General features: G+C 43.0%; 1 protein-coding gene across 12 annotated transcripts in view; it reads left to right on the forward strand.

Moving 5' to 3' along the window:
- CADPS (calcium dependent secretion activator) overlaps nt 1-23,240 on the forward strand; it is a 336,635-nt gene that overhangs the window by 81,531 nt on the left and 231,864 nt on the right. The gene's annotated exons all lie outside the window — the stretch shown is intronic.

The raw sequence follows: 23,240 nt of genomic DNA on the forward strand, positions 1-23,240 counted from the left end.
ATCAGCATTGCTACTAAACTCTGACTCTGCAGCTGGCTTGTACGCTATCTGTTCACTCTTGTCTAGCTGCCTAAGAGATGGGATGTGCTCCGCCATGCTGTACATCAAGAGGATGGTGCTGTTAGAGGAAGGGCTTTCAGGAATAGCTGTTTGCAGAACTAATTTTGTATAACATCAGCAGTGCGTACAGAGGTGACAGCCTCTGGCCAGAGGGCTTTGACAGCCTCTGTTGCGCAGCAAGCCAGGCACAGGGCCAGGCACCAGGGTCTGACAATGAGTAGTGGTGATCAGGCAGAGGACAGTCAGATGGGAAAGGAGGAGCCAGGGAGGTGAAGCTGGGGTGGAATTTGATCATCAGTCACCCAGCATGCAGCTCTTCATGGCAGACTTAGAAAAGGAGAGTGAAGCAGCTTTGTGATGAACCAAGAGGAGCTTGCCATGGGGAGCCTACGTTGCAAAGAACACAGAAATGTCAATATAAGAAGGAAGCAAAAGGACGACTGATCTTCCTCCTACCTCCCTGCATGTTGACAGTTTTGTTGAAAATGAATTGTGGCATTGAGAGTCTCTTCCTGCGCCCCTGCCCCTATTTCAGTGAAATTTGCATTAAGCCTTTTTATTAGTATCCTTTCTTGTTGGAATCTCTTGTTCTGCAAATACCCACTTTCCGGCTGATCTCTACGGGTGTGTTTTTGTGGTAGCATTTTTCCAGTGGGCTGTTGATGGAGCTATTCCCACTGGCATTTGGTGCCAAAACTCAACTGTGAATATTCCAGGACTAAATGGTGATGGAAGGGGCAGTGTGTGGGCAAATATTATCTTTTTTTAGTGACGTGCAGAACCCTTCATCCGCCCTTCTTCTCTATAGTCTCTTAATCTCTGGAAGGGAGTAGCCACAGTATTTTTCCACATGGAAAGTATTTAAATTAAAATAGAACTGAGGAGGCTTGCATAAGTGAAAGAATTAGATGAGAGCCGGCATGATGTGGGTAGTTAGAGCGTTGGACCAGGACCTGGGTTTAAATCTCCCTTCAGCTATGAAGCTCACTGGGCCAGTCGCTATCTCTGAGCCCAACTTGCCTCCCAGGTTGTGAAAATAAAACGGGGAGCAGCCATCTTGAGCTTGGAGAATGTAACAAAATAAATAAAGCTGAAGCGACCATGAGAGTTGAGGCAAGTGTAAAAGGTATATGTGAGCAAAATTTGTGCCACATAGACTAGGAGTCCCCAAGTTGCAGGCTGTCAGCTTGCAGTGGTCTGCAGTGTGTTTGTAGTAATAATAATAATAATAATAATAATAATAATAATAATAATAATAGGTTTAGAAATCATATAGCATCTAACACGGTGCATTAAAATTGCTGCAACAGGTGGGAAAACATTAAGTGATTTGGCAAGATCTTCAGCAGTTTTCAAGTGGACGAAATAAGTTTGGGAACCAGTGACAGGCCACATTTCAATAGCAACCTTCCCCAACCTAGTGCCTTTCAAAAATTATTGGACTGCAATTCCTACCACCCTTTGAATATTGACCATGTTGGCTGGGGATGATAGGAGTTGGTCTAAAACATATGGAGGGCACAAGGTTGAGAATGGCTATTTTATGGATTTTTTCGGGGAGGAGGGCAGGAAGAGTGAAGAGAACCTGATAGGTTAGCCATTGAACCTCCTTGTTCCCTTCCATCAAGTTCATGCAATGTCATGATTTATATACTAAGGCATTACTCTTCAGCCTCTGTCCCCAGATGTTGTTGAACTACGGCTCCATCATCCCTGACCATTGGCTAAGCTGTCTGGGGATGATGGGTTTTGTAGTCCCACAGCACCTTAGGAGACAAGGCTGAAGAACTAAAGGAGAATGATATGATTCTGATATATCACTTTTTCGCCTAATATTCATTGACTGTTCCTTTTTATATGAGCATGCTTACAGATTTCCCTTCTTCTTCTTTTTGTCCTCCAAATGCACAGCAGTGCATCTCTTTTTTTAGAGCAAATTCAGTCATTTGGTACTTTCCTTTTCAGATTTACATATTCATTCCCAGGAGACGAGGATTATATTTGTTTCATGAATAGATTAATTTCCTCGCTTTTTTTCATCTCTCTCCTCCTCAAAGTCAAAAAAGAGAGAAATATTCCACAGTTCAAAAGAACACAGTGGGCATTGCTGTTCTGATTAATAACCCTGCTGCCCAGCCAAGGAGAGAATAAAGGAGAGAATTAGGGAAATGAAGAGGCAGAAGGATAACTTCAAAGGGATTGCTAATTCTGGGTTTACTCCATCACAGCTGCAGTCTCCTGCCTGAGAGCTGGGCTTGCACACCATTCTGTCTCCTGCCCTACATCTTTTTTTAAAAAAAAATCGCCCACACCTCAGGCTGTGCTGGCTGCTTGCATTATCATGTGACAACTGGAGACAGATCACATAGTCAGAGCAAAACTGTGAAATATTGGCGCCGGGAGCAAAAGGATCCCGAGTCTCTGTGGATAAGGATAGAGGAGCAATGTGATAACTAGGTTACAGCAGCATGGGGAGGTCTACATGTCCTTGAAGATCTCATTAATACTAGCCACCATAGTCCCTCTCCCGCTCAGTGCCAGTTGGTCACAATTACTGTGTCGCTTCCAGATGGGCATACCATTTAAGAATCATGGAACTGTAGAAGGGGAGGGGGCCGAGGGTCATCTAGTCCCATCCTTCAATGTAGGAATCTCAGCTACAGCATCCATGACAGATGGCCATCCACCCTCTATCAGGAGTTCAGCCTACACTCGAGTAGGACCCTGGCAGAGACACATGACTGACTGGCATGTTCCCTCCCTCCTGGTTGATCGTTCGGGAGCTTCATAAGCTTTCTTCAGCCCAAACATCACAGCAACCGATGCCAACCAGCACACTTAGGGATCCGCAGAGTTTGCGCACCTTGCGTGACAGACCTCAGCAACTCAGCATTTTGGCTAATCTACTTTATTTACATATAAACACACAGGGAGCACTCCAGCATGGCTCCCTCTCTCTATAGCATCAGACAGCAAAGAGAAAAAGAACAAACGACAATAGTCCCACTCCAGCTCAGTGATACAGTTCAGTGGTACAGGATATGCCTACATTCATGCATGCAGAAAGCGTCAGATCCAACCCTTGGCATATCCAGTTAGTAGGTGATGTAAAAGACCTCTGCCTGAGACTGTATGGTAAGCCACTGCTGGACGTATGAGACGATCCAGGAATAGATACTTAATATCAGACAGCTTTTGAAGGACCACTATGTTAAAGTTGTGTGTGTGTGTGTGTGTGTGTGTGTGTGTGTGTGTGTGTTGAAAAAAATATATATATAGTTTTTTCGGGTTTTAGAAATTTACAGTCAATTATCCAACAACCAACATAAAAAGAGAATTCCAAAGAATCTCCTGGACTTCCCTCCTCCCCTTTGGGGGTCCTTATATTAAGCTTTTCCTCCTGCATCTTTTCTATTAATCCAAATCTTTTAAATCTCCATTATACCCAAAAATTCAACATTGAACTACAAGTGTTATTCCAATCCTACTAATGATTTTAATTGTTTGCAATGGTTTTTAAGGTAAATTGTATATTTTCCCCATTCCTTATAAAAATTTTGATCTTCCTGGTTCCTGATTCTTTCGGTCATTTTTGCCAGTTTGGCATAGTCCATCAACTTAATCTGCCATTCTTCTCTGGTAGGGACTCTGTGTTCTTTCCATTTCTGGGCCATTAACATCCAAGCAGCAGTGGTTGCATACATACATAGTCTTTTCTGATCCATTGGAATTTCAGCACCTAGAATCCCTAAAAGAAAAGCTGGGGGGGGTAAGAAAAGGTTATTTTATACATTTTATTCAGTTCATTGTATATCATTTCCCAAAAAAACTGGACCTCTGACATTTGTTGACAGAAAACAAACTATAGTGAGTCTGCTGGGCTAGGTTCACACATTCAAACAAACTATAGTTAGGCCAGGCAAACTATGATTTAGTATTATGTGTGAAACACTGAAAGCAGCCAGGTCTGCTTGGTGAACCACTGCTAGGAAGTATTCCAAGCAATTGTATTTGAAGCCAGCCACAGCCTCCAGTGGGAATGCGCACAACTTGAATTAACTATTGTGGGAAATCTTGGCTGAGCTAAAGGGGCTGGAGAGGAGCAAAACAGCTATGATCTCCTTCCCATGAGCCACATGTTTGCTCTAAGACATTGTTTGGCTTAGCATGACATGCAAACACGGCCATTATCAAGTTGATATGTATGTAGAAGTACAATTCCAAAGAGGTGGAGAGGAAACCCCAGATTGGGGGTAGGTGGGGGTAGAGATTACATCAAAAACTGTATGACAATTGGTCTCTAAGATGGAGTCTTATCATTATACCAGCAGAAAACACTGCTCCATGGATGCCATTCCTCTGTTCAGCTCTCTTTCAAATCTTTGCTTCCTGCCTTCTGTAAAGGCCACACTTTAAAATCCCTTTTACGAAACAACATTTGCTCCGTGGGTCTCTTATTGTCAGAAAGGACTGGGGGAAGCTCATTAGGTAACCTGCTTGTTGGCAAGACTCTCCCTGTGGGCTGAGTTCACCCATGCGCTGAGTGTAAAATCTCCACAGCTGGTTTTAATGCTTGGGTGATGCAGTGCCTGGCTTTATTTATGTTCTTTTATTGCTCATTAAACCAGCAAACCTACAATTAATTAGGGATTTGTTAGAAGTACGTATTTCAGTGAGAACGCAAACACTTAACACAAGGATTACTTTGCTATTTTTAATATGTGTATGATAAGGATGATAATTAACAGAGATTCTCTAGGGGGAGAGCATCTTATATAAGCCATCTCTTTGGAAGAAAATAAAACAGAGCTCCAGGCTTGAGCCTTATCGGGAAGGGTTTAGCTATTTCATGAGGGTTTTTGTGTTTGTGAATCGGTATATGTGGAGATTAAAATGATAATACCCAAGAAAAGCTGGACACTGTGATTACAATTTGCCGTGACCAATGCTTGGCCTAGACCTTTCCCTCCCCCCACCCCTCATTAGATCTCTCAGTAGGTTTATTTCCATCTCCTTCAGTTCATTTCCTGCACTGCTTCCTGAAGCTACTGATGAAAATATTTTTTAAAAAGGAAAAAAAAGAAAGAATCTAAGGACCCAGAGGTAGAGTTCAGAGCTGTTTTCCAGCCAGGCTCTGGGTATGATTTATATGTGATAAGTACAGAGTCATGAAATAGCTAAGGAACTGAACAGAAATAATAATAGTAACAGTAATGCTACTATTACTACTACTACTCCTGCTGCTGCTGCTACTAATAATAATAATATTAATAATATGTTGCACAGAATGACTAGATAAGAACCTCTTAAATATCAATATAAACTGAAACTACCAGCAGATCAAAATGCAGAAATACAGCAGAGACAACCAAAAACCACCAACCAGATATGCAAGTGTGTATTTATAAATTGCAATTATTATTATTATTATTATTATTATTATTATTATTATTATTACTACTACTACTACTACTACTATTATTATTATTACTCCTACTACTACTCCTCTCACATCTGCTGCTATCTCCCCAAATTAAGTTCACACTGAAAGCAGGGGGGTTCACACGCTCCACCCCTCACCAGGGAGCAACCACAATCAGTTCTCCCCACACCTCAGCCCAATAATACCCATAAAAACAATGTGCACTATTTAATAAGTAAAGAAATGCATGCAGCTACCACCCTGAAATGTGCAAAGATTCTTTGTGAGAACCTGGTTGGTTAAGGAAGGAGCAGTAAGGTGTTGGTTAGCTAGTAGTAGCAAGTGATGTAAGGATAGCACTTTGGTGGCTCAGGAGATGATTTGCGGAAGGTGGACTTGTGGGGGGGGGGATGAGGATGACCAAGGAACCTTGATTAGCTAGAAAAGAGAAACAGTACAATCAGAACCAAAGGTGTCAATACAGAAGTGCAATGTGTGGAGAAGAGTATTCTGAGTCGCTTTGAAACCATCCACAGGAACTTGGTAAAATTTCTATTAGGAGACCCCCAATCATAGCTGTCAACTTTCAGATTTGAAAATAAGGGATCAGCAGCCTTACCTGTCCCGGGGACAATCTACGGGATATCTAACAATCTGGGATAGCAGCAGGAAGCAGCGGGAAACAGCGCTGGAATAAGGGAATTTCCTGCAAAAAAGGGGAAGGTTGAGAGCTATGCCCCCAATGGGTGCTGGCTTCCATACCAGGGGTTAAAATGAAAAGCAGACCAGTGGCATATGCTCTTAAATTTGCAACACCAACCAACAACAACAAAAAGCTGCTTAATATAATCAGCATAAAGATTCTGTGATGAAGTTACCTTACACTCAAAAAATAGAGGAAACAGTGAAGCCTTTTACTAGCGGTTTGATGCAATACATAATATGCTTTCTGGAAGAACGCTCATCTTATTTTGACTTTCGCTTGCACAATTTATCCACGCTGGTGTTAGAAAGCCATATACTTTTCTTTGTTGGAATGCCATAATTTTCTACACAACTCCTGGTATAATGCTGTGATTGCAACTAATCAGTCAATCACTCATGCTTAGATAAGCATACTTTGGGTTTTCATTTTCCTTCTTCAAAATGATTTTGCAGTTATATAAGCTTTGGAGTATGGCTGAGTGTGAGGTTTTGCACTAAGGTGATGAGCATGTCTTTCAGCATCCATATTGACAAAAAGCTAGGTGAATTACAAAGTTCAGGCTCTGGGATTAGCAAACAAGCATTCACGGTGTTGTTGTTTCGATTGCTTCCCAAAGCATTTCAGCAAAGCCCTTATGTGCATTTAGCATTAGCACATCCAGGACTTTGGTGCCAAGTGATTAATTACAAAAGCAGATCTTTCCTCAGATATATCTACAAGAGATTCAAGGAACAGTTCCTCCCTTTTCCCACCTTTCATATTGCTTTTCTTCTGTGCCTTGTAGTGAAATGTTGCAGCATCATTATTTACATTAACTTCCACTTAGCAAGTGCCTTTTATCTAGGCACTGTGCATTGCATTTACGGTTGAGGCAAAGTTTTTTTTATGCTCCAAGCAAGGCATATTATGCAGCAGTGAATTGAATCACCAGAGGTCACAGTTTGATGCAAGGTGAGTGCCAGAAATAGACTCTGGGCTTCTGGTCTCTTCTAATCCTATTCTCTCTTGCATTGCCACTCTCACAGTTTATTTCAGGTGAGCTTAAAAATTGTTGCAGGCTTTCCATGGCACCTGAATGATGTCAAAGCAGAAAGCATGGGCGCTCATTTATATCTGATTTTGGAGATGCTCTGAGTCTGCCTAGGCAGGCAGCCAGGATTATGAATGGAAGCAGAGAATGTCATCTGTCAGATCGATATCCATGAGAACAGACACACGTTGCTGCATTCTTGCAGTTCCAAGCTCACCTAGATGCTCATATTGACACACATAAAATGGAAAAAGAAATTCGAATCCCAAGTATCTAATTATCTAATTCCAAGTATGTAAGGTGAACCATGCATGACTTTGTGGATGGAGACTGTCAAAGTCTATCAAGGGGCTGTGCGTTTCCCGATGGTAGACGTGCACAAGCAAATTTGCAGTGTGACCAGAATTGAAAAGCAGTTAAAGAAGGATACTGTAGAGCTGGAAATGATCAGGTGGCTGGAGCAGCTGCCTATGAGGACAGGTTACAATCACTGAGGCTTTTTAGCTTAGAAGAAAGATGAATAATGGGAGAAAATATGATAGAGCAGAGGTGCCTAGCCTGTGACCCTCCATATATGGCTAGTCAACCATCCATGTGAACGAAGTGTATAGAATTATGTATGATGCAAAGAAAGTGGCTAGTCAGAACTGGGGAATAATAATGATGATGATGATGATGATGATGATGATGATGATGCTTTATTTATGTCCCGCCCTCTCCAGCCGAAGCCGGGCTCAGAGCAGCTAACAACAGTAAAATTAACACGGCATTCTAAAATCAATTCATTTTAAAATCAGTTCAATTCAATTCTTTAGCAGTTCCTGAAAATCACAAGTGGGGGGAGAGTGCTGTTGTGCTCACATCCTGTTTACATGTTTCCCATAGGCATCTGCTTGGCCACTGTGAGAATAGAATGCTGGACTGCATGGGACTTGAGGCTGAGAGCCAGTGTGGTGTAGTGGTTAAGAGTAGTAGTCTCGTAATCTGGTGAACCGGGTTCGCTTCCCCGCTGCTCCACATGCAACTGCTGGGTGACCTTGGCCCAGTCACACTTCTCTGAAGTCTCTCAGCCCCACTCACCTCACAGAGTGTTTGTTGTGGGGGAGGAAGGGAAAGGAGGTTGTTAGCCACTTTGAGACTTCTTAGGGTAGTGCTAAAGCGGGATATCAAATCCAAACTCTTCTTCTTCTTGTGTTCTTATGGTTCTCTCTCATAATACTGCAACTCAGTGTCATCTGATGGTGCTGAATGTTGGGAGATTCGGGGCAGACATATCACATAGTTAAACTATGGAATTTGGTCCCACAAGAGTTAATGATGGATGCTTTCCAAGATGATTAGACAAATCCATACAGGATAGTGGCTATGTCCTACCTCCAGAGTTGGAGGCAGTATGTCTCTGAATACCAGTTGCTGGGAATTACATGTGGGCAGAGTGCTGTTGTGCTCGGGTCCTGCCTTTGTGCTTCCAAAAGGCATCCGCCTGGCCACTGAAAGAATAGGACTTCTGGAGAAGGTGGGCCACTGACCTGATCCAGCAGTTCCCTTCTTACTTTCTTACTGAATGTGTGCTGTGCTCCCCACCAAATGAGACTTGTGCTCTTCCAGCCTCTGCAGAGAACCCACCAGTGGATACTATCTGCTACTGGCGGTGTTATTTTTCAAAGACTATTTTACCTGCCATTTCTTCTCTGTGATGCTCTGTGACCATCCAACTTATCTTCAAGCTCATTTAGAACTGCTCAACTTCTGATCTCCTGTTGGCATGTGCAACAACACCTGACATTTGGCCCATTGCCACCCAACCACAGTATCTCAGTCCTGTTGCCTGTGAGCAGTCCGCCCAGCTCATCTACAGCACTGGCACACTCACAGATGACCATGCTTAGGGCAATGGGTAGACCTTATTAGTACCAAGATAGAAATGCACGAGTCCAACAGTTCATCTGTACCCAGAGTTCTATTGTCTATCCCTGGGTGATGTTCCTTGCTACATCATCTATTTTTATAATATCTGCTCAACAAGGATTGGAGCCAAGGAGGACATCCTCATTATCTGTGGTGGGGAAAGGAATTGCCTGTGACTAATATAATTCTTCCAGATGGAGTTTCTGCATCAACTCCACAATCTCCTAGTGAACACTGAGGCATGGGCAGAAAATCAGATTAATTATAAGGAAATGAACGGGTGGAATTCACTTTTTCATGAAAGACAGAAGATAAACAGTTGGAAGAACAGGATGTAGAGAGGAAAAGAACTGTGCTGTGACAGTGGAAAAGGCTGGTTCACTCTGTTGACAACAGGTATCAATTGGGTCTCTTGTGGTGGTGCTGATTGATGCCTGCCGAGTCTCTCTGGCAGCTGTGCCATGTCTCATTAGCTCTGCCCTGATTGTAAAAATGTAGGAGGGGCTTATTGTTCTGTTCACTTCTTAGATTGACAAGGCTGCACAGGGAAGAACATTTCAGAGAGAAAGACCAAGAGAGATGTGGGCATTTGTTGCTTGCTGAGTCAACGGTGGTGAAACCAAAAGCTGTTATCTTATGCATATGTACTAGGATGGAAGTCGCATTAAGCTCATTTGGGTTTACTTGCATGAAGAGGCTGAAAATCCCTTTCAAGGGGTTAATTTTAACTCAGGAACAATGCACATACGATTTCATCTAGGGATATTGGAAAATACCATCAGAAATGGAAATGGGAAACAAAACTGATGCAATTTAAAAGCTCATTGGGGATCAGGAACGCAAATCATGCAAGCAAATACCAGTGGCGTTCACTGCCATTTTGTTTGTGTTTTAGTCCACAGACATTATGTAAATAATGATGAGATGAACAACATAGGTTTTAGCAGAAGCTGAACTGCAGTGGAATGGAAAAAGCACTGGTGATAACCTACAAAGGATTAGACAAAAATTGCTGACTCCTTACATGTCTAGCTGCTTCTAACTGCTGACCCTCCATGGTGGGAGATTCTTGGTCCAGCAGAGGCTTCCATCAACAAAACTGGGAGGCAGTTCTCAGACGTTCTTCCTCCTCTCACAGTTCTTGCCATGTCACCTCCCACATTGTTCCTTAGTGGTTGTTAGTGTAGGGAGCAGCAGGTGGTAAGGGAAATTAGCAAAAATTGCCTCCCTCCCAGTTATGTTGATCAATGCCTCCACTGTGTTAGTGGAGGGATGCCAACTGTGTACAACTCACAGATACTGCTTGGAAGAAGATTTTCACTCGGATTGCTCTACCGATGAATAATTAAATCACAGTTATCACAGTTTGTTCCACTATATTCCTAGGGAGGGCTTTAGAGAATAGAGATGTGGAACCATTTCCAAAAGGATTTTAAAAAAACAGCCATGCCACCATAATGCCAATGCAGCATAATATGATTCCACATAATGTAACGGAAAATGATCCACTGTCTCTCTGAGATGATGCCAAGCTAAAGAAATTGGTGTGATCAAAAGGGGGTTTAAAAGAACGAAAGGTAAAAATGCAGAAATATCAGGCTTTCTATTGCCAAAAAACCCCCCACAAAAACCAAGAACAATGCAGAAACTTCCCAAACGCACAGAGTTTAATAGTTGAAAACAGGGAAATAACTTTTGTGCAAAACGATTTTCAATCCATTCGTTGTCGGGCTGGAATCACTACCAATCAATGTGACTAAATGATGTCTCAATCACAGATGGATAAAAAGAGGTAGACTTAATCAAAGCTCACAGCCCTGGCTGTATCACTTGCTGTACTTTCCCAGTCTCTTCCATTGGCATTTCTCCATAGGCATAAATTCTTTTATCCCCCAGTGGATGAAGGTATGTCTCTATTGGCACAAAGGTCATATAAATTACTGTGGCTCAGAGGAACCTGCGGTATAGAGCCATAGCATTGCATCTTATAATGTTGGACCACTGAAGCATTCAGCTTGAAATACGGAACCAAGGAAAGCCATACATTGCTTCACACCTAGAACTTTAAGAATAAGTGTCCCCAACCAAAACCAGCTACAGACAATGTAATAAAGAAACAATTTTTTTTAAAGGAGTCGACAGCTTGATTCTTTTAGCTTCCTGGGTGGGTACCTTCAATACCACATTCCTTCCTTTCAATGCCCAACTATTCCCAAGAATTTAAAAGCATGGGATCTCCAGCAGGGATTTGATGGGACTGTGAGAAATAAGATAGAGGGAGAAAAAACAGCCAGATGTATTTTACTGACAATTGTTAGACTTCCTGTGGGTCTCCACATCTGTAGTGTCTTATCCCTGACATAGATGCTGCTCAGACTCTGTGGTAGCTATAATCAATGTGCAGATTCTATGGTTACATTCCTGGAGTGAGGTAGTCAGAATTAGAATGTGAATCATTCAGGAATGAGGATTTCCAGTATTCACATTTTTAAAATATTGAAAAAGATGGTAACACAATCACACACACACACACACACACACACACACACACACACCATGGAGGATTAATAGTTTGATTCTGGACTAGGTAGAGGGCAAATTTAATTATGGGCTTTTTCCACAGAATCATTGAATGAATGACCTTGGGGAATGAGTTTGACTTTGTGTTTCAAACCATGATGTATCGGAGTATTCCTGCCTGCAAGAGCCTCCTGTTATGTCATTCACCTTGAATGCTCAGCTGTGTTGTGTAACATCTGGTCCTGCATTCTCATTCTAAAAGACACAAAACTGTGCTTTTGGGTAGGGGGGAGGAGGAGGAAGAACCCATGACTATAAGCACAAGCTACTTAATGTATCTTGACATTTCAGTGTAGAAAACAATATTAACATCTTATAGTAACGTTGCTGGTGATCTGGAACTTTGGCATTCTCTAGTGCAGGGTTTCCCAACTTGGGTCTCCAGCTGTTTTTGGATTTCAACTCCCATCATCCCCAGCTAGCGGGACCAGTGGTTGGGGATGATGGGAATTGTAGTCCCAAAACAGCTGGAGACCCAAGTTTGGGAAACCCTGCTCCAGTAAGTTGAAGAATAAGCTTGGGAAACTGTAACATTCACCAGCCCAGTAGAAGAGAGAAATGGGAGGTCAGTTTGGACATTTGACAATGGCAGGGCTTGCCGATGTACGAGCAGCATGCCTCTAATGCTATATCTGACATAGACCCACAAACTCCAGACTAGCTCTTCTAGAGGAGGCCGGAGGGAACAAAGCACATGAATTACCACATTGGGTCAGACCAGGGTCCATTCAGTCCAGCTCACAAACAAAGCATGAATGGCATAGTTGCTATTCCCAGCAGATTCACTCTCTGTTAAACTTGTCTGGAACTGCATATTACAATTACTGCAGGCAGCAGCCTTCCACCACCACCTCCTTCTCCTCTCTCTCCCTCTTACAATGTTTACTATGGCAAAACACATGATATGACATTACTTTACTAAATATAATGGGAGTGGGAGGACGAGAAGGCACAGAGCTGCCACACAGCCAATGTTGCATGTACTCGTGGCCTGAAAATAGAGTTTTATCATTCGTTATCATAGACCTGCAAGCTGTTTGATTAAGGGGGGGATCATTCCAGTTTATTGGCCACCCACCACCTCTTGTGGCAATTAATTGCATGTGGGGTTGGGGTCCCTGTCATCCATGAACAATTCCATCTCCCTTAATGGGAGATCTGCTCTGGAATTAGATGCAAGGACATGTTCAGTGTTGTTGGGTAAAGAGACACAAAACAGGATTCTGTTGCTGTATTCCTCTGATCAGCTGTCCAAGCTAGAAGAGGTAGTCTCAGAGAATCCCCAGGCTGGGACAGGTTGGGGCATGCAAGGGTGCCTTGTATAGACCAACTCATGACTTCATGGCCATCATGGAAACCACATGGCTGTCTCACTATATCTCTGGCCTGAAAAATGTGGCAGGAAATAGTTGTTGCTACAGAGCAGATGATGATGCTGGTGATGATGTTGAATCTGCTATTTGGGAGAAGTAGTGATTCGATCACCTCATTGTCCTGGCACATCATGTTCAGGTGAGGTTTGGACTGCTGGTGGCTAGTCATCTCTGGAGGATGTTTTTTAGATAGCCTACCTCCACACTTATGGAATCTCTGCGATTCCTCTGTGAGAGTTTTGGGTTGGCATGTGTGGCACTCCCCGTGAGTCCATAGTCTCATTGCAGAACAATGTGGTGGAAAGGGCTGCCATTAATAACGGATTTCTCTGGTGCTGCCATGCCCAGGCTGCACCCTGGCTTTTTGTGGGGGGGGGGTGTTCTCCAGGCAGTGAAACAGACATGATGACAACTTGGGTGAAGGTTCTGAAGTCTGGTTACACTGAGAATCGGTGGGCGTTGGGGTCTCAAATTCCAGCAGTGCCCTGTGCCTCCTGCCTCTCATCTTCCAGTCTACATCATAGTTGTGGCGGCCCCAAGGCTCTGCACCCAATGCAACAGAACCAGTCGTGCTCCTCTAAATCTGCCTCTGCACTGAGCTGAAGCCAGATAACACCCATTGCTCCCAATATGGGAGTGTCCACTTGCTTTGTGAAAAAGCTGTATACACCAACTCAACTTCAGTCAAAGATTCAGCTTTTCCTAATGATCTAACAAGCCATGCTGCTGAATTACATTAGCAGATCTGAACTCTCTATCTTCTCTAAATATGTTTTCCACCCCTGGGTCAATACCCAAGGATGCTGAGATGCCCAAAATAGACTAACAGCTGCGGTGGGGGGGGGCACTATGCTATTTCTAAGTACTTAGGCTTTATCATCATTTCGTTATTGCAAAATTGGGGCCTGAGTTCTCAGCCTAATGCTGAGAAAGCAATAGTTTAACATGCTTGTTACCATAGGTTACTGGCTGCTTGCTGAATTTGTTTTTCCTCTCCATTTATTTCCTGAAATGCTACAAGGTTAAAAAGCTACTAAAACATTTCCTTTAGAGGCCCCGTGTGTATCACAAACAGTAGCTAAGTGTTCAAATTACGTTCCTCTAATTTGCCAATGTTGACATCTCAGGAGATATTGAAGGGGAAAGCTGAGGGCCAGGGCTTACAGTAAGCGGAAATGCACACAGATATTGTCTTATTAACTGTGGCATCCTTACAATGTGTTGCTGGCAGATGAATAAGTAAGTAGAATACATGGGGTGTGTTCTGGGTGAGAGGATATGGTGAATTGTATCCATGAGTCCAAATTTATCTGCTACATTTTGTTGCTTCTGCCTGCACATACACATGGATATAAGGGATGGACCTTCCTTCACCTATTTATTGACAGCTGCACCTGAAATCTGCCGTAATGCATGAATAATGTTTGCCCTGATCCCCAGGTAGCGGACCCTACTGCCACTGTCAATCCACAGACACTGTCAGCCTTCCAGATATACAAGCAGCATATCCTTCCCCTCTACCATCTATCCTGATTGCCCCTTAGAGATTTTTTAAAAATATTAAGTGGTTTATAAATGCTTTTAAATAACTAAATAATAATAATAATAATAATATTGCCGAGGAGTGTGGTGGAGTCTCCTTCTTTGGAGGTCTTTAAGCAGAGGCTTGACAACCATATGTCAGGAGTGCTCTGATGGTGTTTCCTGCTTGGCAGGGGGTTGGACTCGATGGCCCTTGTGGTCTCTTCCAACTCTATGATTCTATGATTCTAATAAAGCAAATCATGCAAGAAGTGCTGTCCTGTCCTCAGCTATCGGCTGTGTGACTCTGTTCAACAGAGCACAACAGTTCATCTGAGCCTGAATAGGTAATATTGACATACTGTTCCCCATCAGAAATGTAATGATGAGAAGGGGAGAATAAGGATGGAAGTAACTGATCCTACACTCTGTAGCAAAGAACAGTGCATTCCAAGAGAACAGGACAGAGCCAGCCTGGGATCAGACTATTCTCAGAGCTGTCGCTGTTGGCTTCATCCAGTTGGCTACTCTTGATGAAACTGGATGCTGAAGTAGACAGGCCCTTGGTCTGAACCAGAACGATTCTTCTTAAGTTCTTGTGCTCCTCAGACAAAATGAAAACCTCTTAAGTACCATGCAAGATTCTCTCTCTCTCTCTCTCTCTCTCTCTCTCTCTCTCTCTCTCTCTCATACACACACACACACTGAAGTGCTTGTAGAATTACCATTGTTTCAAAGACCAGTGTAAAGCACCATAATCTATTTTGGGGACAGCCAGCATTTATTGCCATAGAAACTGAAGTGGCAGCCTGGAACCCCTCTGTAACGGTTGTAATTACTCTTTTAACTTTCAACAGGCTTCAGTGTAAGCATCACTGTCAACTCCAGAGTAGATGCTGGAGACTTCTGGGCTTTTCACTTTGAATGTTAAATAGATGTTAAAGAAAAATTGCCCTCTTGCGACTAGCCCTGGTTGTCGAATTAGGCAGTAAAAGCAGTGGAGTGTAATTCTTTACAGGCTAAGCAGGGTTGGTTTTTCATTTTTATTTTTTTAAAAAAGAGGAACCTAAACTATATCTAAACTATGCAGGAAAAAATAAGTACTTTGTTCTTTTGTTCCTCTTCCTGCCTTGCAGGGGGTTGGGCTAGATCAGGCATCCTCAAACTCGGCCCTCCAGATGTTTTGGGACTACAACTCCCATCATCCCTAGCTAACAGGACCAGTGGTCAGGGATGATGGGAATTGTAGTCCCAAAACATCTGGAGGGCCAAGTTTGGGGGTACCTGGACTAGATGATCCCTTCCAGCTCTACAAGTCTATGATTATATGGCTAATATAACCTTATCACTCCATTCTCCAGCTTTCAATGACTGTGTCACGGTCTGGTGAAAGAAAAAAAGTACAGTAGAAACAAAAGGTGGATGAAAGAAGCAAAAAGTTTAAAGGAAAACCTGTGTTTCAGTGGCTGCTACTTGGAGGGTAGGTGGTGGCGGCGGCGGCAGGGACCTCAGTTTTATCACCCCTTGGAAATGTTGGGTTCCATCTTCCATCTAAGGTGCCCATTTGTCCTGCTTTACAGAGGACAGCCCTCTGTTTCATGGGCTACTCTCCATTTGAAGGTGTCCTCTATTTGAAGGGATGTCCCAGTCCAAGATAAAGAACCAAAAGAAAAGGGAGAGCACTTTCCCTAAAATGTTCTCTTGCTTTTTGCTACACTTTGGCCGGATTCCGTGAAGTGCAGGAACTGTGAAACAGATAGTTTCACATTGAGATGCAAACAATATTCCATTTCTCCCTCGCCCCTACGCTGGTATGGCAAGAAGCTTTCGACATTAGCTTTGCAGAATGAAGAAGGAGCTGTGCAGAACATATGAGAAGCAGACTTGTAGTAGCTGCAGAGGAAATAGAATGCAATTTTGGATGTGAAATTGAGAATGCGTTTCCCTGACTTCCAGAGTTGATCCTTCCATCTCAGTAGGTTACTTTAATCCTTTTTATACTCAATTCTGCTGTTGGCCTTCTTTTTATTTTTATTAAAACCAGCAGTTGCATACTCCTGCAATCATTTATCATGAACCTAATCCCTAATCCTTATCACGTGTGCTTTGCATTCTCCCTCAACAACCAGTATTAAAAGAGGAAAAAACATAGTCATGCGGCAAGACATTATTATGCAAAATCCCTTGATACCACTTGTCAATATATGCTCCTGGGGTCATTAAAAATTCTGTTACCTTGAATCCACAAGAGGAACTGAACAGTAAATGCAGGGGACAGGTCTATGGTGGTTTTTTTTTAAATCAATGCACTTAACATATGGCAATTGGATATGGTCACCCTCTCAATCATTCAATCAATCAATCAACATTTCTTTATTGCACAGCATGAAAAATGCCTTACAACTAGTCAGAAATATTCAGAGAAATGCACAGTAATATGACTCATATTATCAATATCAATAAAAGCAGCTCACCCTCAGTGGCAGAGCTACAAGCTCCGGCGGGGGGGGGGAGAGAGAGAGCAGGTGGGGGCGTGGCTGGCGCATGTCCCAGGGGGATGGTGCACCGCCCGCGGGGACATGGTGCCCAGAGTGGGGGGGCAGCCGTGATGGCACCCCACCAGGATCGTGCCCCTGCACCCCTGTTCCTCCGCCAGTGTTCACCCTCTCAGTATTGATGACCCAAAAAAGGTGGCATTTAAGCATCATTGACCAAATTTACTGCCTTGATTGCGGGTGGCACTGTGGGTTAAACCACAGAGCCTAGGACTTGCAGATCTAAAGGCTGGCGGTTCGAATCCCCGCAACGGGGTGAGCTCCCATTGCTTGGTCCCTGCTCCTGCCAACCTAGCAGTTTGAAAGCACGTCAAAGTGCAAGTAGATAAATGTTAGGATATTCCGTTCCACCTTAAAAAGGGGACAGGCTGTTGTGAGTCACAGCCTACGTATTTCCTGTTCACAGGATGTTTCTGTTTTGTCTATAGCTGTTGTTGTCTCTCTCTGCGCCTGGACATCGAAGCAGGCAGTCATGTTTTTTTTCCTTTGTTCTGACCAACGCTGAATAAAGTTGTAAATAATGCTCTCCTGAGTGCATCTTTCATTGTGTGAACTCTGCAGAGGGCGTGCACAAGCTCTGGAATGTGGAATGCTGTTTCTAAGGCTTGTGTCGCTAATTGACTGATACTGTACCTACGGGAGACCGATGGATTGTCCGGAATCGACGTGGAGGCATGATGGCCTTTGTCTCCCTGGCAGTATCCCAACAATAAATAGGTACCACTCTGGCAGGAAGGTAAACGGCGTTTTCCGTGTGCTGCTCTGGTTCGCCAGAAGCGGCTTTGTCATGCTGGCCACATGACCTGGAAGCTGTACGTCGGCTCCCTCAGCCAATAAAGCGAGATGAGCACTGCAACCCCAGAGTCAGCCACGACTGGACCTAATGGTCAGGGGTCCCTTTACCTTTACCTTACTGAGAGGTTTAACAGATCCGTCTGCCATAACTGAACTGGAAATACATTATGTCTTAAAGATAGAAGCTCTGTTTGTATGGACAGTGACATTCACCACATATTGTGAGCAATGGTGCCATGCAGCTGGTACACAAGGGGACTTTTCTCATTAAGAAGAAGAAGAAGAAGAGTTAGGATTTGATATCCCGCCTTTCACTCCCTTTAAGGAGTCTCAAAGCGGCTAACATTCTCCTTTCCCTTCCTCCCCCACAACAAACACTCTGTGAGGTGAGTGGGGCTGAGAGACTTCAGAGAAGTGGGACTGGCCCAAGGTCACCCAGCAGCTGCATGTGGAGGAGCGGAGACGCGAACCCGGTTCCCCAGATTACGTGTCTACCACTCTTAACCACTACACCACGCTGGCTCTCAATCATGCAATCTTCTGGGGCGCCAGTGTATTTGACAGACGTTCCAAGTTAATGAGCATTGCAAGTTCTGAGATGAGAGAGAGAGAAAATCAGAGAATGAGGAATGAATGAAGCAGAGGCTAAGCGCTGCTATCATTTTCTTGGACGAGGTTCCTACTTCATGCTAATGGTTTAAATAGTAACAGTTCCTCGAAGAATTGTTTGCATTTCTGATTAAAAGCTAATCTTCAGAAGCATAGGAGCCAACTCCTAGGGGTCGAGGGGCCTTCGCCCCCACCCCAATAAAATATTTGAGGGCACGTCCCTCCCCCAAGTTGATGGGCATTCCCATTCAAATGCTGTGTGTGTGCTGTGTCATGTGATTGATTATGCGGGGTGGGGCTTCCCTGCCACCCCTCCCCTAATATTTTATTCAAGAAACAGAATCAGAAGAATCTTTATTTGCATCAGCCACTAGCCATAAAATAAAATAAAATGTACTGAAGATAGACATAAAATGTTAACTATACAAAATACATTTTGGAGGTTTACATCAATAATCAAATAATAGATCTTATTCTAATCGCCCCCACTAAAAACCTTGCCGTTTTTGCTGTCCCCTGATCATCTTGATCTGCTAAAAGATAGGAATCAGTAGCAATGGTTGAGTGACTCAGCATGGACAATAATAGAGAGGTAATAACTTGCCGATCAAAAGGTTGGCGGTTCGAATCCCCGCAACGGGGTGAGCTCCCATTGCTCGGTCCCTGCTCCTGCCAACCTAGCAGTTCGAAAGCACATCAAAGTGCAAGCAGATAAATAGGTACTGCTCCGGCGGCAAGGTAAACGCCGTTTCCGTGCACTGCTCTGGTTCGCCAGAAGCGGCTTAGTCATGCTGGCCACATGACCCAGAAGCTGTATGCCGGCTCCCTCAGCCAATAAAGCGAGATGAGCACCGCAATCCCCACGACTGGACCTAATGGTCAGGGGTCCCTTTACCTTTACCTTTAACTTATCTCCTCAAATCCTTATAAAGAGTGCAAGCCAGAAGCACATGAGCCACTGACTCAATATTTTATTCAAGTTGGCACCCCTGTACAGAAGACTGCATTCCAGCCACACAAAAGTCAAAGGTTTCTTCATACACAGACACACGCACACATCAGTATCACTGTTCATTGCTGAGGAGGTTGTGGATCAGGGTGGCTAAGGGCATGTTCAGGAGAGAGTGGGATGGACTGTGTAGAATCCCAAGGACCACCTAAAGGCCCAAAGGGTTACATTCAGCCCCCGTGCCTGAGATTAGAGAATTCTTGCTTAACAACAAGGATTGCAAACTGGATTCTTCATAGCACACCGTGATCTCTAGAAACAACAGTTTTGTGGCATCTCATTTATTATGGCATAAATTGTAAGCAGGGAAGCCAGAGGTGGATGAAATGCAAACAGTGATGGACAGTGACAATACCGTTTTGTTTTCATTTCCCTCTGACCTTGTTGCTCACAGTTCCCTCCACCTCAACACCATGTGTGCTTAGAAAAAGAACTTCATGCATTTGATGAAGTGACTTGTTTCCCATGGAAGCTTATGCCGTAAGCGTGTTACCCTTAAATGTGTGCCAAAACTGTTCCTTTTGCTGCAACTCAGACTTCGCATGGCTGGCTACCTTTAAATTTCTAATGTCAGAAGAACGCATAAAATTCTATTACTTGAGAGATCAAATCATCTCGCAGTTACTAAGAGGACAGATTGTATGTAATAAATTTTTAAAATGTTTTAATCCATGTAACCTTTAGTATCTCATAAACAGCACAGATGTGGGCCAGAAAGGCTCAGTTTGAAGAACTTGGATATGTGAAATATATATGCATGAAGTCATGAATGTAATTATCAGATTTCATTATCAGATTTCATTATTACATGTTTGTGTATTTATTAATACATTAATACACTTCTTTGGAGCACTATGCTCCAAGGAATTCCCTACGATAATATAAAATATAAAAAACAACAAACTAATTACAAAACCATCACATGGCAATAAAGAATTTTTAAAAGTCATAAATGTCATCAAATCAGCTGTAACGAAAGAGCCTAAAACAATTCTGCAATATTTCAGAGTTTCAAAGGACTAATTTCTAGCTGCTGTAATTAAATTTAAAGGAATTAGTTTTTCCATTAAACCAAATAAATCTAATGTAGCATAATGATGTCTTCTCCAGCAGCGGCTGATCAATAGTTCTCGTGAAGAGTAGCCAAACACTGCTGAACAGATGGTCATGGCTAAAGCATGGCCAATTAAACTCCTTAGGATGCTTTCACTTAATCAGAGGTTGGGTTTTTAACCCCTTGAGGTACCAGTTAGTGGCATGTTTGTGTTTATGTAAGTAGATTTCCCTGCAGCTGCTGCTGAGAATTCCATCACCACCACCCATTCCCAGTCCAAGCAAAGTGCCAAAGTGATGATAAATAGACTTTTAAGGATAACAGACATGGAAAATACAAATGTGTTTGCACAAATATAAAACTAACTATATAACCTTCTTAATATCTTGATATTCCTGGGTGATGTTGATTTTCTTAATCTATTGTGAGTGGCAGCTGATAACACACAAGTCCGGTTAATTAAAAGGGGTTGGTTTATTGCCAAACAAAACACATCAGCTTGGAGCTCTCTCTCAGAGCAGTGTCCATCACAGTGATGATGACTCGGCTGAAATTTCACTTTCTTTCTTCTCCAGCAAAAATTGAAGTGTGTCCTTTTCTTATGATGCTGCTTTTCCCACTCTCTTTCTTGAAGCCTTCCCCTCCTGCAGGTTTGGAAGCTCACAGGCTCCCCTCCTCCTTCTGAAAAGCTGTCACTTCCCCTCGCTCTCTCACATGAACTTTCACTCACTGGCTGCCTACTTGTTCCTCCAGGTTTTTGCATTCTCTTGTCTCTCTCCCCTTTTTCATCCATCTCTGCTGGCATGTCTTCAACAGACAACTGCCTATTCTGCACTGGGGGGTTCTTCTATCCCGACCTCTATTTGGTTGGGCTTTCCAGCTGATTTGGGGATTGATAGATGGATTGGCTCAGGCAAGGGAGTGGAATGTAACCTCACTGGTATTTCTAGATATCTTAGTGGCTTTTGACACCATTGACCATTAGATGTGGACTATGTGGACTATGTGGATTGGTAGGGCTCCACTCACAGCTAATTCCACTCCTTCGAATAATAATAATAAATAATAATAATTTATTATTTATACCCTGCCCATCTGGTTCCAACCTTTAGCAATTTTCTTAATTAGGGAAGCATCTGAATCCCAATTCCAGATGAGGAGCAGCCTCGACTCCATGGCTGAGCATGGATTTGGAGTCAGGCATTCCTGGTGAAATCAGTAGGCATCCCTTGTTATATTTTACAGTTGCAAAGATAAATGAGTACTTTTTGATGTTGCGTTCTACGTAGGTGCTCTTCTGTCCAGGTTCTTTTTATGGAAATGTAATGGGAGTACACCTGTGGTAAGCTTTGGTATCAGAATGGTAATAGTTCTTCAGTTCTTGGTGCTTTTAACACCGGGGAGAACCCTCCATGTATGACATTTGTATGACATTTGAGACTCTTCCCAGGCCACTCCCCATTCCCAGTCACATCCTCTTTCCTAGGCCACACTCCTCAACTGGCTTTGTTTGACATACCCTTTGAGTGTTTTTGCCTGGCTCAAATGTATCACTGAACTCTGATAAATACCCCCCCCACTGTAGTGTAGTAAAACAGCCCCACTAAAATATACTCGGAGTTGAGTGTTGATTCCACGATCTTTATTTCAGCTCATGGTAAACAGTGAGTGAGCTCACCTCTGGCTATATATACATTATTTACACAATGGGTCCCATGTGATTGACTGATTCAACTCTCCTCCTGGAGCCTGATTGGACTGTTCCTGCAGGCCAAAAAGGTTGCTGATTCACTTCCTCCTGGGGGCTGATTGGGCTGCTCCTGCAGGCCAATCAGGTTGCTGATTCACTTCCTCCTGGAGCTGGATTGGGCAGCTCCTACAGACCAATCAGGTTGCTGCCTTCTAGGATCCTACCTGCCTATTGTTCTAGGATCCAAGCTGAGTACATAACACCCACTAAAATGCATTTCAGTAGATTTTTTAAATTAAAAACTTAGCTCTATCTCTACTTCTCCCTACGTATTTAAGAATAAGTGAGAGAATAATTACAGAGATTTCTCAACTTGTAAGAAATTGTCATGCGGATTTGCTCCAAGTGGCATCTTTTACTTGCTTGAGTATGTGCTTGGTTCTTTATAGAGTTTCATGCTGCTGCAACCTAAATCTGGGTTTTTTAGGCAGTAAGGACAACAAGAATCATATCAGGAATTTACTAGAGAGCGGCCACTGCAGCCTATGTGCAAGAAGAAACATAGTAGGAAATGTGCAAGAAATATGACATATATATATATATATATATATATATATATATATATATATATGGGGCAGCGCATTCACAGCTGGTTGAAGTTATGGCTGATCAGCACTTGGGGGTTGGAAGCTGGCCAGGAACAGCAGTAGTCCTGGTGCATTTCAAGCATCACACTCCAATTTAATTAGAAAGTTATGCTTCATCTAGTTAGGTTGCATAGCTGAGCTCATCCATAAAAGGAGAGCTATTCCTGTTCTAACAGTCCTGATGCTGACTCATACTTTAAGAAGCATATTTTTGATTGTTTCTCATAATATCAGTTTGCATTTGATATTTCCTTAGATGGTGGATAGATAGATAGATGCTA

The sequence above is a fragment of the Podarcis erhardii genome (genome assembly GCF_964252035.2).
Source record: "Podarcis erhardii genome assembly, chromosome: 2".
Taxonomy (NCBI): domain Eukaryota; kingdom Metazoa; phylum Chordata; class Lepidosauria; order Squamata; family Lacertidae; genus Podarcis; species Podarcis erhardii.